Here is an 18,428-nt window from a genome sequence, read left to right on the forward strand (position 1 = left end):
GTTTGTTCTACTTGTGCTTTTTTCTATCATCTGTGTAGTGTATGCATTTTAAATAACAAAAGAGTCATAGTTTAAATGATCCAGAATTGTAAATGCTGACCTCTTGCCTATAGTGTTGCAAATGGGGATTCCTTTCAGAGTAAAATAACGTTGTTCAAGCCAAAGAATGCCAAGGCATTCTGACCTGCAATACCTCTGCCATTCCAACACTACCTTCCTTTTAATTAAACTGCCACTCATTGCAAATTAGGTACTAAAGTCAGACTAACACAGTCTTTCACTTTTGATCTAATTAGGATTTGAATGTAGATGTCCACTGGTGAAGCACTAATGCATCAACCCATCAGGGGCCCTGTAACCAGTACTCCGATAAAAAGTCTTCATTTCTGCCAGGTTCCTATTGACCTATATAAAATTAGATCTGAGTTATGCATCCGATTCCTAACCTCTATTAACCCATCCTGGGGAAAGATAGACACCAATATGCAGAGAGATGGCTGACATTCATTGAGCCTGACAATGTGAAAAAAAACAACCTATGTTACAGAGATGTTTTCTAAGGGCTTGGACACTTTTATTAGCAATATGCCACCCATCTGTTTCAATAAGGCATGGTGTTGGTGGCAACATACACACGTAGCAGATAAAGATAGTGATGCCATTAGAGAATCCATAAAATGCTGAAGTCATATGCCACTGAGAGTGCAATTTAATAGTTTTCAAGAAAAGTAATTACTTGCTGTAGAAGTGAAAATTAAGAGAAAGGGCATCTTGTAGAAGAATTAATATCTGTGTGTCATGGCTGATCGCTACATGGGATTTTGTTGCTACTGATACTACTTACCTATGGCAATGTAAAATACCCTTAAGATTAGTTTTCTGAAATTCATTAATGGACCAAATATTTGGTTCTTCTTTATCTAAAAATTCACAATAGAAATAAATTGTTGCAAATATGCTTATTCCCATTTCCCGTCAGTGCCCAATAAATGGCTTGTCATCATCATCATCATCATCATCACCACCACTGACTACTGTTTCTGTCTGATTTGAAGGATATTTAGAAAAGCCATCACAGTATTCAGTGTTCACAAAATTAAATGATCCACAATTGTACTTGTAAATGCTGACCTCTTTCCTATAAGGTAGGAAATTCTTAATACATGATACCTATAGCTAAAAACAACATACCAAAAAAATCAGTATGCTGTAAAGATTGATTACAATATGCATTATAATAGAATTGAATTGTGGTTACATTATATAACTTGTGCTGTATCCAAACTAAGAATATTGTGAAAAATATCTAGGGTCTTAGTCAACTACAAGTTTAACATGATTCAACAGCTAATGCTATTCTAGATTGCATCAACAAAAGTATAGTGTCCAGATCAAGTGAAGTGGAAACCAAACCTTATAAGGAATGGTTGAGGGGGTTGGGTATGTTTAGCCTGGAAAAGAGGAGGCTGAGAGGAGATATGATAGCCATCTTGAAATATCTAAAGGGTTGTCCCATGGAAGATGAAGCAAGTTTGTTTTCTCCCGCTCCAGAGGCTAGGACCTGAACCAATGGTTTCAAGTTAAAAGAAAAGAGATTCTGACTAAACATCATTCATAACTTTTTGACAGCAAGAGCTGTTCAGCTCTCCTTCCTTGGAGGTTTTTAAGCAGAGGTTAGATAGTCATCTGTCATGGATGTTTTAGTTAAGATTCCTGCATTGCAGGGGATTTAACTAGATGACCCTTGGTATCCCTACCATTCTACTAGTCTATGACCTAATTCAAAAAATGGAATATAAACAGGTGGATCTGCACACTACAATCCACCTCTTTTAGGCAAGATACAATGCTATTCCCCACACTTATTCTAGGATTTGGGGAAGGCAATGCATTAATACAATTAATGCCATTTCTGTTTTGTCCTTGATTTGAACAGTTTAAGATACAAAGGGAAAAAAAAGGTGTTTGCAATGTTTGTATGCATGCTCAAAGAACTGACAATGTGGGACTGAAATGAAACAGACTCATAGATGCCCTTGTTGTTTTTATTTGGATGACATCTATGGACTGTTTTCAAAAGTTCTTTGAACAACATGTTTTCTGAAAAATTGTGTGATTTTTTATTTTTTTGCATTATGGCAGCAGGACTGTGGGAGGTGTAAAGATACCACAGTTTTCACTGGGTGCCCATATGTTTTTTCATTCTTGCTAAGCCATAGTTTGGCTTAGTGGTATGTGCAAACCAGGCCTTATTCATCAGATTACAGTTGCATTTAAAGAAGGTGACCTCATTAAGTAACCAAGAATGACTGAGATATACATTTTGTGAATTGACATAATTTTGATGCAACAGTTAAGCCAGAAAAAAGAAATGTATACCCTTCCTTTACAGGAATATTCCAAACCCATTCTGCTTATGTAATAAGCATAACATACATATTTACTATTAAATAAAACAGGTCTGTTATCCATAAAATTACTTGAATTAGTTCAAAAATTATATTCTTAAACTAGTAAAAACAGCAGAGCATAATATACTGACATAGAAAATGCTTTAAAAGAGATAGACAGTTGCAAAGTGGCTGCCAACTTAATATTTCACTTGGAAGAATTAAATCCTTATGTGTGTATATCTGCTGAAGGATTATGATGTATTCTCAATTTCAAGAGGGCATTAAGGTTACTCATGGTCTAGAATTGATGTCAGTGCTGATAATATACAAAATTATATTCAAAGTGTTCTATCATTTCCTATCATAAGCTGATTGAAACTCATTAATGTTCTTCTTTCTCGCAAGACACAGCTGGGCAAGAGGGATGCCCAGAAGACTCTTAACAGCAGAAATATCTGCATCATTAACAGAGGTATAAGTCTTCATAGTTTCTTGGAACATTCTAACTGGAAAATGAGAAAAGGAAAATCACAATATGTTTTCTGTAACCCAGTTGGGATATATTTTGCGGAAAGTTTGGATATGTTCAGTAACATAAACAGAGTTGTAAAGAAATTGTGGTCATTTTAACACAAGACATGACAGTCGTATTTATGTGAGCAGGAGCAGGGACCGAGCAACGGGAGCTCACTCCATTGCGGGGATTCGAACCGCCGACCTTCTGATCGGCAAGTCCTAGGCTCTGTTTGTTTAACCCACAGCACCACCTGTGTCCCATGAGAGTAACAGGGGTCTCCTAAAACTATACCCATCTCAAGCTTCCATTGTGCCCACATTACACAGCCTGAATGCAGCCTTTCAAATCATCAATGAATAAAATGACTCAGCTGGTCTGCCTAATGGGTGGCTTGAATGTTGTCCTTGGAAAAAACACACATCATGCAGCATGGACTTCTGACTTGTCACTTTATAATGCTTATAGCCTTTATCTTGATAAAAATTTATTCATTGCTGACTCCTTATCTCATGTTGCTGTTTGAAACAAGAGGAAGATGGCAGGTTTTCATGGTGTTTTTAGGGATTTGAAAGTTCCAGTGTGTCTCATAAAAATAACCTATATGCAGGTGCATTCAAAGGTGCTTCCAACTTGTGACAAGAGATTCTGCCCATGGCATATGCACTAAAACAATTTCAAATATCGATATAATTCAATTTTGTGTTAAACAGGATTGAATTATTGATTAGTTTAGTATAGAATTTCTACAAAGAATGAGATTCCTTAGACAACTGTTATTAAAGCAACATCTATCTTTTCTTTCTATGAATATTTCTTCTGTAGGACTGCCACTGTCCCAGAGGGGAAAATATTTATGTGCATGGTTCTCATTTATTTAAATATGTTCCATTGCAACCTTAAATCAGCTCTGGTCTAGAGTTTAAAATAAGTTGAAAAATTGAAATGTCTGGAAGGTAGGAAATCAGCAAACAGAACTTGTATGGCCAAAAAAAGAAAAGAAAAGAAAGTAAACAAAAAGGTTTGGTTAAAAGCAGCATTTTTTTCTCTGTTGACAATGTGTTAACAGGTGTTACACTTTTTCCAGCTGCAATATACTTCTAAGTTTGCTATGATTTCTCCATTTTTCCACATGGATGTTTACTTCAGAAATTTCAGCTAAAAGGAGTAAAGAGCTGAGTAAATAAGAGAACAGGCAACAATCCTATATGCTTACCTGGAATAGTTCAGTTGGTAGAGCACGAGACACTTAATCTCAGGGTGGTGGGTTTGAATGCCACGTTGGGCTAAAAGATTCCTGTACTGCAGGGGGTTGGACTAGATGATCCTTGTGGTTCCTTCCAACTCTACAATTCTATGATTCTATGAATTAAGCCCCATAAAACTCAATAGAACTTACTTTTGAATAAACCTTAGCTAGTGCTACATATGCCTCCCCTGGATTACGCACATCAAATAATAGCTGGTAATCCTAAATTTTACTCCAACCTCCAGCTGTTTTCTTTGGTACTTATACTGCTAACAGACTTTATAGATACTCAACTGATACATGTTCTAAATCTGATTTTACTCATAAGGGAGCTGAGGATGAAAGCCATTTAAGGGTCAAGGTCAGAGATTATTTGTGGCAAAATGAAGATTAAAATCCAATCAAGGGCAGCTAGAAATATCTACCTGGTTACAGTGCCTTCCAGGAGCATAGTTTAACCCTTTTATGTATATCCATTGCTTTGTGCATGTATGAAAATAATATATAACTATGCCTGACCACAGCTTGGCTCTTGAATATTTTCAAAACATTACTTACAGAGCAGATAAAGGTTTATATATAAAACACCACAATTCTGCCAGATTATCCACCGAGTTAACCATGGTAGTTTCAAAAACATTTAAAACTCAAGAGAAAAAACAACACCTAAAATTCTGGATACTTTAAGAGCTGCCTGTCATATGATATTTCTTGGACAAGTGAGAACAAAATCCTCATGTACCACATTTGTTTTGAAGGACAAACTGAGTTTTCACTCCCGTCATGGGAGCAGTATTAGAGGCTACAGGGAAGGAGAATCATTATGGTCTGATCCCTTTGTATATGTCTGATGGACTTGCAGCTTCCCCTCTGGTAGAGGTGCCTAGCTTCAGGTATCCGCATGACAGGTGATGTTTTGTTTTGCTTTCAGAAGATGAGCTTCCTAGGGCACCCTGGGACCATTTCTGGAAACACTTTGGGCGTTTGGGACCATCATACAGGTAGTACTGAATTTGGTCACCCCAGCCACATCCTAATCTTATATCACAGAAATTGAGTCATTTTCCTGTTTTTTGCCAAGACGACATTCACCTCTTACAGTTGAACAATGATATTTGGCTGACTGATATCTAGAATTGCCTGCAGAGATGGTTGCAGGCATAGTAGGTTAGGCAGTAAGTCGAACAGTGAAGCTGCCTGTTTCTTGTGGCAGGGGAGGTCACTAGCTTACAGGGGTCTTAGGGTGGCACTTCAAGAACTCACCACAGTTCAGGGAGCCAGGAGTGGCTGCCACATACCCAGGCTGCTGGCAGGTGTCAGGTGCAACCTGTGCCATATTGGGGCTAAGAGTCTAGTGACTCCCTCCTGGATTCTGAACAGGAAAGCTGGGAGAGGTATAGGCAAGCAGACAGGCTGCCTGATAGGCATATCCTTGCCTGATCCTATGTCAAACATGATACACTGTAATCAATAAAGCTGTATCCATGTTTAACTCCAAGTGTGTCTTCATATATTCATTGCGTTCCTGAGCATCACGCTTAGGTGGTACATGATGAAATATCATTCTAACCAGGACCTGTACTTCATGAATCACATTCATATCTGTTCAGAAATTCAAGGATCAATGTGAATGTTTATTCCTTTAAGTAATACAACATCACACACACAAGAACTGTATATAAAAGAGCAAAGACTATGTAACTTTCAACTTAATGATCTGTCAGATCTGTCACTAAACCATTTGGTTTGAAAGGAAAGCAATACAGCAATCAGAACTGTATCTGACAAGAGACATGAAGTGTGTGTACATGTATATGTGTGTGTGTGTGTGTGTGTGTGTGTGTGTGTGTGTATATATATATATATATATATATATATATATATATAACATACATAGCTCTGAAAACACCAGAATACGAAATAACTAGTTTATGTGGCCTGTGACATTACCATGTGATGAGCTCCTGTCTCAATACCTCCTCATTTTATGACTGGAGGGGTCTTAGCTCTAAAGTATTTATTGTCTGGAAGCAAACTAAAGAATTTAATCTGTCAAAGTGTATACAAGTATCTCTTATCTTTCTCCGTAAGTACTTCAAAACATTACAAATCCTATTTGAGATATATGCTACAAATGAAAGTTCAGGTTCAGGCTGAATTTATTCTTTCATAAAACAAAATGTGAGAAAAGCCATTTTTACACAGAGTTGAATCCAAAAGTTGCCATCCACATAGGGATGAACAAATCTGTCAATATTTGTGAAATATACTCAGAGTCGCAAAGTGATTTCATGCTCTTTATTCAGCTCGTAGTGGTGAGGAGGAATGAATGAATGTCCCCTCAAAGCATCTGCTTTATATACATTATTTACACAATGGGCTGCACATGATTGGCTAATTCCGGAATTCTACTGTAAGCCAATCAGGTTGTGGATTCACTTCTATCTGGAGCATGATTGGGTGGTTCCTGCCAACCAGTCATACTGCTGCATTGTTCTAGGACCAATCAGACTGCTGCATTCTGAAGCCTATTGTTCTAGGACCAATCAGACTGCTGCCTTTTGGATCCTATTGTTCTAGGACCAATCAGACTGCTGCAGTTTGGATCCTATTCAACTCAGTACATAACAATTTGTTATCTCAGTTTCTCATATTTCCACTCTGAAATTCAGTTTTCCACATTTCCACAGCAATTTGCTGATTAAAAAAAAAATCCTCATGAAAATTCACCAGCATTTTTGTGCAGTGGGAAGCAGCCCAAGGTGAGTTGGGGCCAAGAACTATGAATTAAGTCAATGGTGAGGACCAATGAACAAGACAGGCGATGGGACAAAGCAGGAGTTAGGACCATAGAGCAAGGCATGACTAGAGGACAAACCAGGATGCTGGGCCAAAGAGCAATCAGAACTATAGAAACACTGTAGGTGACCTTGTTGCTCAAGCAAGGCTTAGCTAGAACAAGAAGCTCTAAACTCCTTCCTGTCCAGAAGGATCCAATGGTCAGTCTGGGTGGATAGAGCCAGTCTGAAAGGTTCCCCATGGAGTTGGGTGCCAGCTGCAGTTCAGTGAACTGCCACACAGGGGAGACAGATCTCACTGCTTGGGGAAGTTGGAACAAAAGTAGCAATATTTTAAGCACTCCTACAAAAAATAAACAATTTCTTTATCCAGAAAAGAGACACTTCCTTTTTCATGGGTTTGCCTAAAAAAAATCTTCTTTGGTAATTTTATTTCTTCACATAATTCTTTATAGAACACTTTATATATTACACGATCCTTCCCTGAAGACCTTGCAGCCTAAATTTTATCTGTGGAGGAGATGAGAAAGGTAAGGAAAAGGGGCAGAGGAACACATCTGTGTTTTCAAAACCTAACATTTCAGAGGGACTTCATTTGCATTTTAGTTAGTGTTATATGTTGTGATCTGAATACGAAGGTAATTTTGAGCATCCATATGTGTTGCACTGCAAGTACAACTGGCGTAAATACTTTTTAAAGCTGCAACACATTGTAGCTTCCCAGTACACAGAACAATATCTAGGTAAGTGATAATCAAACATGATATACTACACGTGAGTTACTATGATTTCACACACACAAATGGCTTTTGTTTCTTAATTTATGGATATGCTATTGCTTAGTGTCCTGAGTCTGTAGTCATTTTTAAAATATATTCCTAATAAATTAGCACTCCATAATTTTTTTTCTTAATTATACTTTGAACACTGTTTTAAACTAGCTCTTGGGTAGTAAAGCTGCACCATATATGTAAGTGTCCAATTTTCTGCAGTAGCAGAACAAGAGAGCTCAAAAGTCTTCATTCCCTTTGCCATGAAAACTCAGATTTTCATTTCATTATTACCAAGCAACCTTCATATGCCACGGGAGTCCTGAAATGTGAATTTAATACTGGTTGGATGAGTAGAGAAGTTATCATGAATTTTCATGACTAGTTCTTAAGCCCAGTTCCCTGGAGGACAAGAGGCTAATGTACTGGTAAAGTACTGGAGCAAGGAGTTATGCTAAAAGCTAACTTTCTGCTATAATATTTTGTAGAGCTTATATTCCCACCCCCACGATGGAGCTGAAATGTTTTCTTTGGGTTTCACAAAGGAACACTCGCCATTATGAAAGCATTTTAATGTTTTGAGCCTCCCTTGGCTAGAAGATATATGTGCTGGCAATCTCAGATGCTGATTTTGACATGTTACAAGTTTAACTAGTACCTAGCCATACTGCAATTAAGATGGGAAAATCCACAGAGTAAGAGAAGGATATGTGAAAGTAGAAGCAGTTTGTTTTGTTTGGTTGTAATTTACATCAAATTCATTACACTGTGTGCTTTCTTTGTCATTCTAGGATAACGCCAAATAATAGATACAGTTTTCCTGTCCATTGTTTCTAAGCTGTTCCTTGATTTTGTATACATTGCTGAAGAAGTACCGTATTTTTCGCACGATTGGACGCACCAGACCATAGGACGCACCTAGTTTTCAGGGGGGGAAATCAAGGAAAAAATATGATCCCCCCCCCCCGCAGCTCTGGGAGCAGTGGACAGGCTGCACGCAGCCTGTGCGCTACTCCAAGACCTTCTCCCTGCTTTTGCGGGAGGTGGCGGAATTCCCCCACCTCCCGCAAAAGCCCACAGGAGCCCCGCGTGACTCCTGCGGGCTTTTCGACCAGGAGGGAGAAGGGACTGAAACGGCCAGTCAGTCCCTTCTCCCTCCTTGGGGAAAAGCCCCCAAGAGCCGCTCGCTCTTTAAAGGCTGCGCGGCTCCTGCGGGCTTTCTTGCGAGGTGGGGGAATTCCCCCACCTCCCAGAAAAGCCAGCAAAGCCGTGCAGCCCATTTAAAGAGCGCACAGCTTTTGCCTGCTTTTGCGGGAGGTGGGGGAATTCCCCCATCTCCCGCAAAAGCCCGCAGGAGGGAGAAGGGACTGACTCGGCCAGTCAGTCCCTTCTCTCTCCTTGGGGAAAAGCCCCCAAGAGCTGCGCGCTCTTTAAAGGCTGCGCAGCTCTTGCAGGCTTTTCTGGAGGTGGGGGAATTCCCCCACCTCGCAGAAAAGCCTGCAAGAGCTGCGCAGCCTTTAAAGAGCGCACGGCTTTGGCCTGCTTTTGCGGGAGGTGGGGGAATTCCCCCATCTCCCGCAAAAGCCCGCAGGAGGGAGAAGGGACTGACTCGGCCAGTCAGTCCCTTCTCCCTCCTTGGGGAAAAGCCAGCAAGAGCTGCGCGCTCTTTAAAGGCTGCGCGGCTCTTGCAGGCTTTTCTGCGAGGTGGGGGAATTCCCCCACCTCCTAGAAAAGCCAGCAGAAGCTACGGAGCCCCTTTAAAGAGCGTGCGGCTTTTGCCTGCTTTTGCGGGAGGTGGGGGAACTCCCCCATCCAGAAAATAGCAAGAAATTAGAAATTAGAATTTTCTGGAAAATCCAGAAAATAGCAAGAAATTAGACTGAGTTGAGTAATCCAGTTTAATAAATTCATGCATTAAGATCTTTTAAGGCATGACATGGGCGTAGCCAGGCTTTTTATTGGGAGGGGGGAAGGCCTTTTGTGGGTGGGGGCAGAATTTCAGTTAGCTATGTATTTTTATTGAATTGGGGGGCAGCTGCTATGCCCATGAGGCCTGACATCATATTTGTGACTATTTTAGATTTGAACCTAAAATATTGTAAAAGACATGCTATTTATAGCACTGTCAGATGAAATTTAAAATGAATATAGAAATTAAACTATGGATGTGAAATTCTGAAATTAGCTGACAGTGGCTTTTCAGAACTGTCTCAAATAGAATGAAGTGAGCATCATTTTATAATAAGAATACTGTAATATGATCATATTCCTACAAAATGTTAGCTATCTTATCTTTCTCCCCACCCCCCACCCCATGATCCTTGGGAACATCATTATTTAAGGAAGGCATTCAGAGAATTGTCATCACCCTAACAATATTGAAATCTGTTGGGTTTCTTGAGTGCAGCCCCATTAACTGTAGTTTCAGGGAGTAGGGGAGGAAGGTTTAGGTTCACACTGTAGATTCCTCCATATTGCAGGACAAGAAATGACCATTTCATTCCCATGTTTCCAAGTTAGCAAATAGCTCTGAGTGAAATTAGCATGTGGCATTAAGCCTTCTAGCCTAGGCTGCTGTGCCTAGTGTAATAGCAGAAAGTCTTGAATCAGCCAGCCCTGTGTGAGTGAGCTCCGTGCCTCGATCATTGGTCTTGTAATGGCAGGAAATGGGACATTGCACACCAGTGTGCTTCATTTGTCTCCTGCATGCTGGGATTGATCTGGCTGTGTGCTTCATTTCCACAAGCATATGAAAAAGCCTTCCATTTTCTAGGACCATAAATCTATCTAGAGGTTCTGTATCTTGTTGCTGATAAGGAAGACCCTGTAGGCAATATTTGAACACAAGCAAGTTATTTGTTTATTCATATCTTACAGCTTTTGTCTCATCTCTCTTCTCTCTGTTTCCTTTGTTCTACACACACACACACACACACACACACACACACACACACACACCCCTTCCCTTTTTCCTACTAGGGCTTCCTAGGGACAAATGCCTGAAATAAAAACTGGGAAAGAGTTGCAGCTCTAAGGATACAACCAGAGGGTTTCAATGCTGCTGTGTGAAATAACGTGGTTCCAAACCACCAACTGAGAAGGCAAGCTGAATTTTTTTTAGCAACAGGTTTCCTCTCAATTCCCCAAAGCTTCCATTTCCCTAAGTGATAAAAATGTATAGAGCCAACAGAGAGGCTGAAATGGGGAAGATACAAAATATAATTACTGCAGCAATGAGGCTGTCAAGTTGCTAACTTCAGGAATGTTTTCTTTTTGTCACTATCGCATAACCATTTCAAACTATCATGAGAAATAAGAACAAGTCTTAAATCTTAAACACAGTGGTGCAGAGTCTTCAAAGGTCCATTTTGCAATGCCCTCAGAATGACGGGAAGTGCTATTTTTAGTTGGCATATTATCCAGTGGAATTATCCATTCATCAGCTCGAAATAGTTAGGGAGAGGGGAGGAATCACTTTGCGTGTGATGTAAAGAAAATCTTTTTTTCATATTGGTAAAAAGCTTCAGCGAGCCTCCTGAGATGGATTAAATGTCTCAATCTATTAAGCAAAATGGCATTTAAAGTGATGAATACCAAATGAGACCGGGAAAAATCAGACACACACACAACCCCCCCCCCCCTACAAATCCATCTCTGAGATTACTGACACACCTTCTACAGCTCCAGAGAGTATTCTGAGTTCAACTTAGGCTTTCACCAATGCTTGAGTCATTTGGGATGTCGAACAACATTTGCAATTTAGAATAGCTACAACATTGATCTAACTTTTACTGGAAATGGTTTTCAGGAACTGAGCCGCAGTCCCTCACAGTGCTCAAAGCCCACTTTTAATTAAACATCAGAGGCTGTAATCTGCCCAGGACTCTGCAGAGGCCTCTGGCATCACCTCTATGTAGTGGGTCACCAAAGTGCCATCTCCCAGGAGCAGTCCTATCCCCATGCCTCGCTTCCATGCTGGTTCTTTCACCTCACCCTGCTCAGAGCCCGAGGCCCTGGTACATACAGGTCACAACAGATTACACAAATGCTGTATGCACTGCATTCGAACTTATTTACCAAGGATCCAGAAATGCTGTTTAAGTTGGGCTTGGTCTAGTGTGCCTTCCTGGAAAATGCGTTCTATCTGACTTCCGGTCAGCGCCGGCGCTTAATGGCGGATCTCAACCGGAGCTCCGGGAGAGATCTGCTTCGTGGGTTCGGGTCCTGTCAGCTACGGCGAAGCGGGGACCCTTAAAAATCACAGGCGCGTTGCCTGTGAACTGGAGACTCGGCGGGCACCTTTGCGCCCCCCCCGACGCTGCGAAATAGCCTTTTTAAAGGCTCCGGAGGAGCGGAGGGGTCTTGGAGCGGTGCTGAGAGTCGTCTTCACCCAGCCTGCGAAGCGAAGCCGCGTCGCCATTAGCGGAGAGCGCTGACTTCTTCCCGGGAAATTGGATTAAAAGAACAACTATCCGTGAGTAGGATTGACCGCTAAAATATAACTGGACACTAAAAGTAAAGAAATTGGGCACCGAGACGGACAAGCACTAAAAAGGAAGTCTGCTTTCCGTTCTGTAGCAAGATCAAAGCGAAAGGCATTCTAGCTGTAACTGCTTGAGAGGAAACTTGCAGGATTAAAGAAATCCACCACCAAAGCAAAGAACTCCCCCCCCCGAAGGCAGGAGGAGGGGGAAGAAGATTTTAAAAGTGTTTCCCTGCCAATTTAAAAGAATTGGATTAAGTATCGCTGCTCTTTAACCTGGGATCGGACTGCCGGAGAAAAGGAACCGGCTAAGGACTGTTGCTATAAGAAGCTAAAAAATATCTCAAATTGACTTTGGTTACTTCCAATTTGAAACACTGTTTCTCTGGCATTACAAAGTTACTTACAGGACACTATTGACTGGGATCCCCTTGAAAAAGGAAAGAAAAATTGAAAGGGATTAGGAAACTTTTATTCTTTCTTTTTTGAAGAGTGTGGGATTACTTTGAGAAGTATAGAACTGACTCTACGCCCCCTAGAGGACCTACAAATTGTTTCAGCAACAAGTGGAGTTTAAAATTTGAGAACTTTGTTTGTGAGTTTCAAAGTCTGGGAATGACCTTGACTAAAAGATTTTGTTATGGCAGATGGTAAAGAGAAAGGGGAGTTACAAGAAACAACCTTGAGATCTGGCAGACAATACAAAATTGACACTTACATGCAAAGAAGGGCTTCTGTAACAGGAACCTCTGGAACTATAGTGGCTGCAAAGCCAAAAGCGAAAGCAATGTCTACAGAAGAATCATTTGCCAAGGTATTGGAGAAGATAAATGACTCTTTGGAGGAACTAAAAAAGCAAGGTGCGGAGACTAAATTGCAAGTTGCTGAAACTAAAGTACAAGTTGCTGAAACAAATAAAAAAATTGAAGAAATCTCTGGGAAAATTGACCTAAATACTAAAAGTATAACTGACCTAGGGAATAAAGTGAACTCAAATGCAGAAGCAATTGGGAAATTATTGGAAGATTCATCTACAACACGAAAGATAGCCGAGGAAGCTAAGGAAATTGCAACTGCTGCGGAGGAAAAATTTCCACCAGTTTACAAGAAATTGGATGAATATGAACTGGCACTCTCTATGCAGGATATGCAACGCAAGGAGAGGAACCTGAGGATCAGACTTGTGCCGGAAAAGGAAGGAGAGAACTTGGTGGATGATTTGACAAAAGAATTTTCTGACTTTTGGAAGCAGGAGCTGAAGAAAGAAGATTTTAAGATAGAAAGTGCATTTAGATTGGGAATAAGACAGAAGAGAAATCGACCCAGAGATTGTCTTATTACCTTAAGATCAAAGGAGGAGCAAGATAAAATATTGAACCTGCACTACCAAACAGCCCTTCGAATTGAAGATTTTTTTATTGAGATCTTTAAAGACATCCCTAAGAGTATATTGGACGCAAGAGGACATTATAAAGACCTGGTGACACTGCTGAAGAAGAACTACATACCATTCAGGTGGGAATTTCCCCAAGGCTTGTCTTTTAAATATAAGGGAAGGAAGAGAAGAATAAAGACTGTAAGTGATAAAGACAAGTTCTTGGGAGAACACGAAGAAGACCTACAGAAAGAGACATTTCCAGGACAAGGGCATCCATCACTGGACACGAACACGGTACCACCGACAGACGAGGAACAAAAACAGGGAGCTGTAGGAGGAAGGAGTAAATAATCCCATCATGGCTCTGCAACTTCTAACCTGGAATTGTAATGGCTTAAATATTCCCAGGAAGAGAAAAAATATATTTCATGCCTTAAAGAAAGACCAATTGGACTTGATTTGCCTACAAGAGACCCACGTGACAAGAGCACACAGAAAATTATTAATAAATAAAAGACTGGGACAGGAATTTATATCTTCAGACAGAGTAAAAAAGAGAGGAGTGGTGATCTATGCAAAAGAAAAATTGCAACCGAAACAAATTTTTAAAGATGATCAAGGAAGATATTTGGCAATTGAAATTCAATTTCAAGGAGAGAAGTATTTGATAGTGGGAATCTATGCACCAAACGAAGGGAAAGCTGAATTTTTTAAGAAGTTGCATGAAATTTTGATGGACCATATGGACTACAACTTAATTTTGATGGGAGATATGAATGGAGTGGTTTCAACAAATATGGACAAGGCACAAAGACAGGTAATAACAAAAGATGGAAGACTAACAAAGACTTTTTTTGAAATGACTGACAATATGGACTTGATTGATATTTGGAGAACAAAACACCCATTAGAAAGAGAGGGAACCTTCTTTTCTGAAGCCAAAATGACATGGACAAGGATTGACCAAATCTGGGTGACTAGCAGTATGGCTCCGAATATAAAAAAAGTAGAAATCTGCCCAAAAACTTTCTCCGATCATAATGCTGTAAAGATGGTGATGAGGCAAACAACAACTGGTTCCTTCAGATGGAGAATGAATGACACCTTATTTAGAGACGAGGAGATCTGTAAGAAGGCCCAAAAAACCTTGAAAGACTATTTTGAAATCAACTTAAGGTCTGAAGTAGAAAAAAGAATAGTTTGGGACGCAAGCAAAGCCGTGATGAGAGGGTTTTTGATTCAGCAAAATACTTTAAAGAAGAGAAAGCAAAATGAGAAAAAGGAGAGAATTTTGGAAAAGATAAAAGAAGGGGAAAAACAATTAAGATCAAAGCCAAAATCCCAAGAGATTCTAAGAGAAATCAAATTTCATCAAACACAATATATGGAACTGATGAATCAAGAACTAGAGTGGAGAATTAAACAAATGAGACAAAAGACTTTTGAATCTGCTGATAAATGTGGCAAGTTACTGGCTTGGCAAATAAAGAAGAGACAAAAACTCAACACGGTAACAAATATAGAAGTGGAAGGAAAAAACATAAGCAACCCAGCGGAAATTAGGAATTGTTTTCAGAACTACTTTAGACAACTTTACACACAAGGGCCGCAAAAAGAAATGGACATACAACAGTTCCTCGAGGAAAATGGGCTGAAAAAGGTTTCGCATGAAAGTAAGATAATATTGAACCAGGAGATATCAGCACAAGAAATAGAAGATGCCATTCAAGGCATGACGCTGGGCAAATCTCCTGGACCGGATGGACTGACTTCCAAATACTACAAAGTTTTGAAAGAAGGGTTGATACAACCTTTGAAGGAAGTCTGCAATGAGATTATGGAAGGGAAAAGGGCACCCGATACGTGGAGAGAGGCCTACATTACACTTATACCAAAGACAGAGACTGAAAAGACCCAACTTAAAAACTACCGACCCATCTCGTTATTGAATGTGGATTACAAAATCTTTGCTGATATTTTGGCAAAAAGACTGAAGAGAGTTTTGATGGAGGAGATTCACGGGGACCAAGCGGGCTTTCTCCCAAAAAGGCACTTGTCGAACAATGTAAGGAATATAATTGACATTTTGGAAAAGCTGGAAGTGAACATAAACACTAAAGCTGTTCTGATATTTGTGGATGCCGAGAAAGCCTTTGACAACATTTCTTGGAGTTTTATGTTGAAGAACCTCCGGGGGATGGGGGTAGGCCAAGGGTTTGAAAATGGTATAGGTGCAATATACTCTGAACAGAAAGCCAAACTAATTGTAAATAATGTGGTTACAGAAGAGTTCAAGATTGAAAAAGGGACACGTCAGGGGTGCCCTATCTCCCCATTACTTTTTATATCGGTCCTGGAGGTTTTGCTTAATATGATTAGGAGGGACCAGTTGGTTAAAGGGATTCAGGTCGGAGCTAAACAATATAAACTGAGAGCATTTGCAGATGACTTAGTACTCACATTGCAAGAGCCAGAAGCTAGCACGAAAAGAGTTTTGGAAATAATTCAAGAGTTTGGTCAAATGGCAGGATTTAAATTGAATAAGTCTAAGACAAAGGTTTTGGAGAAAAATTTGACACAGATAGAAAAGGAAAGGTTTCAGAATGAGACAGGGTTGACTGTGGTTAAAAAAGTGAAATATTTGGGTATAAATATGACAGCTAAAAATGTGAATTTGTTTAAAGATAATTGTCAGAAAAGCACTACTAAATGTCTGGGACAGATATAAAGACTTGCTGGAAAATAAAACTCCAAGGTGGCTGTCGCCAATGGAAGCTAAGGCAGTTAAAAAGTTAAATATGGAGTCCAAGTGGCCAAGATACTGGGAAATTTTGGAAAAGGAAGGGGACAAATTGAGATTGCAGAGTTTTGAGAAATTAAAAGGGAAGGTGAGAGATTGGTTTCACTACCATCAAATTAATGAAGCGTTTAAACTGGACAGTAAAATTGGCTTCCAGGTGGAAAAATCAAAATTGGAGACAGAACTGTTAGAACCCAGTACTAAGAATTTGTCCAAAATGTACAATTTGCTGCTGAAATGGAATACACAAGATGAAACGGTTAAATCGGTCATGATTAAATGGGCTCAGGACATTGGTCATAATATTTTGTTTGCTGATTGGGAAAAGTTGTGGACCACCGGGATAAAATTTACGGCATGTAATGCCTTAAGAGAAAACATTATGAAAATGATATATAGGTGGTACATAACCCCAGTCAAGCTTGCAAAGATTTACCATGTGCCTGACAACAAATGTTGGAAATGTAAAGAAACTGAAGGTACATTTTTTCATCTTTGGTGGACCTGCCCGAAGATTAAGGCATTCTGGGAAATGATCTATAATGAACTTAAAAAGGTATTTAAATATACTTTCCCCAAGAAACCAGAGGCCTTTCTCTTGGGTATTGTCGGCCAAGGGGTGTTAAAGACGGATATAACTTTCTTTATGTATGCTACAACAGCAGCTAGAATACTCATTGCGAAGTACTGGAAGACGCAAGAACTACCCACACTGGAAGAATGGCAGATGAAGGTGATAGACTATATGGGCTTGGCAGAAATGACGAGCAGAATCCGAAACCAGGGAAGAGAAGCAGCGCAAGAAGAATGGAAAAAATTCAAGGACTATTTAAAGAAATATCATAAAGTTAATGAAAGTTAGAATGATGTTGGACTGGAAAGTAAATGGTTACTATTAGCAATGGTTAAGACAAGGAAAACAAGGAAGAATAGTCTAAATTTAAATTAAAATAAGGGAAGATTTGCTGAACAATCGATAAGAATTTGGAATACAGAAAGGGGAAGCATGAGGAAGTCGGGGAAGATAGGATATGAAATTAGGACATGAAATGATATATGTTTCTTGTTTTGTTTTTGTTTTTGTATGTTTATGTTTGTTGTATTGTGTTTATATGGAAAAATAAAAATATTTTAAAAAAAAAAAGAAAATGCGTTCTATCTATCCATCTCACTTGTGAAGGAGAATTGCATCCTTAAAGTAATGGGAGTTTTCAATATAGAAGCTGAAAAATTGTCACTTCCTTAGGAACTGGAAAATCTTTTTTAAATGTACATTCAAAATAAAACAGCCTGGCCATAAAACCAGGACAGGAAGGCTGTATGAAGATAATCTGAAAATCCCTATTCCTTGGGATCCCATTTCTGTTTGTGTTTAAAATATAGCCATGTGTGTCAGCTGTGAATAGCATGTAAAATCCAGAGGCTGTCATAGCCATGGGCTGCAAAATCTTGCATGCCCACCGGAAAGTTACAGGAAAGGCATTCTCTTCACATCAAATGCTGGGCGTGAATAGATACTTTCATTCCCATCTATAATGCATTGAATAACAGGAATTCTGATAGAGGGGATGTAGCTAATGCTCACTGTGAAATGTATAGGCCAGCTTCCCCAATGCAGTGTATTCACAGGCAGAAGAAAGATAATTGAATCTGCCTTTCCTCCCCTGTGCAGGTTTTTGTGTGAGTGAAGAAGGCTGTATTGCAAGCAGAAACTCCTACTATGTGAGCAAATGGGTGCAAGCATTGTGCTTAATTCTTCATTACCTTCTGATTGTGGCATTAGCTAGAATCTTAACCTAATCTTCTGGCAGCCTGGCCACAACACTAATAAAGATTGATATTTGACATTTGTGGTGTGCTCTCCCTATTGACTGCTCATTATTCTGGTATGCTAAATAACACAGTCGCTCACACACCATTTCTTAAAGGGGGCTATTGTTAACTGCTTATGCTATTTTTACCCGCTTGCTTTCCCCCTCCTCTCTTCAGGGCTATGCTCAAGCCTATATACTCCTGAGTGCTGACATTTAAATCTTTCTATAG

At 39.7% G+C, this 18,428-nt stretch overlaps 1 protein-coding gene and 2 long non-coding RNA genes across 6 annotated transcripts in view; 2 read left to right on the forward strand and 1 right to left on the reverse strand.

Moving 5' to 3' along the window:
- The window catches only part of LOC310761612 (uncharacterized protein), a 350,577-nt gene that overhangs the window by 137,350 nt on the left and 194,799 nt on the right, over positions 1-18,428 (reverse strand). The window lies entirely within an intron of this gene.
- LOC310761416 lies at positions 2,719-8,598 on the forward strand. The gene is made up of 4 exons (XR_014547478.1): positions 2,719-2,865; positions 5,088-5,157; positions 7,410-7,484; positions 8,516-8,598. It is a non-coding gene; the product is annotated as an uncharacterized lncRNA (long non-coding RNA).
- Positions 9,573-18,232, forward strand: LOC310761714. Its single transcript, XR_014547687.1, has 3 exons — positions 9,573-9,607; positions 10,704-10,825; positions 18,058-18,232. It is a non-coding gene; the product is annotated as an uncharacterized lncRNA (long non-coding RNA).

This window comes from Podarcis filfolensis, assembly GCF_964270895.1.
Source record: "Podarcis filfolensis genome assembly, chromosome: 4".
Taxonomy (NCBI): domain Eukaryota; kingdom Metazoa; phylum Chordata; class Lepidosauria; order Squamata; family Lacertidae; genus Podarcis; species Podarcis filfolensis.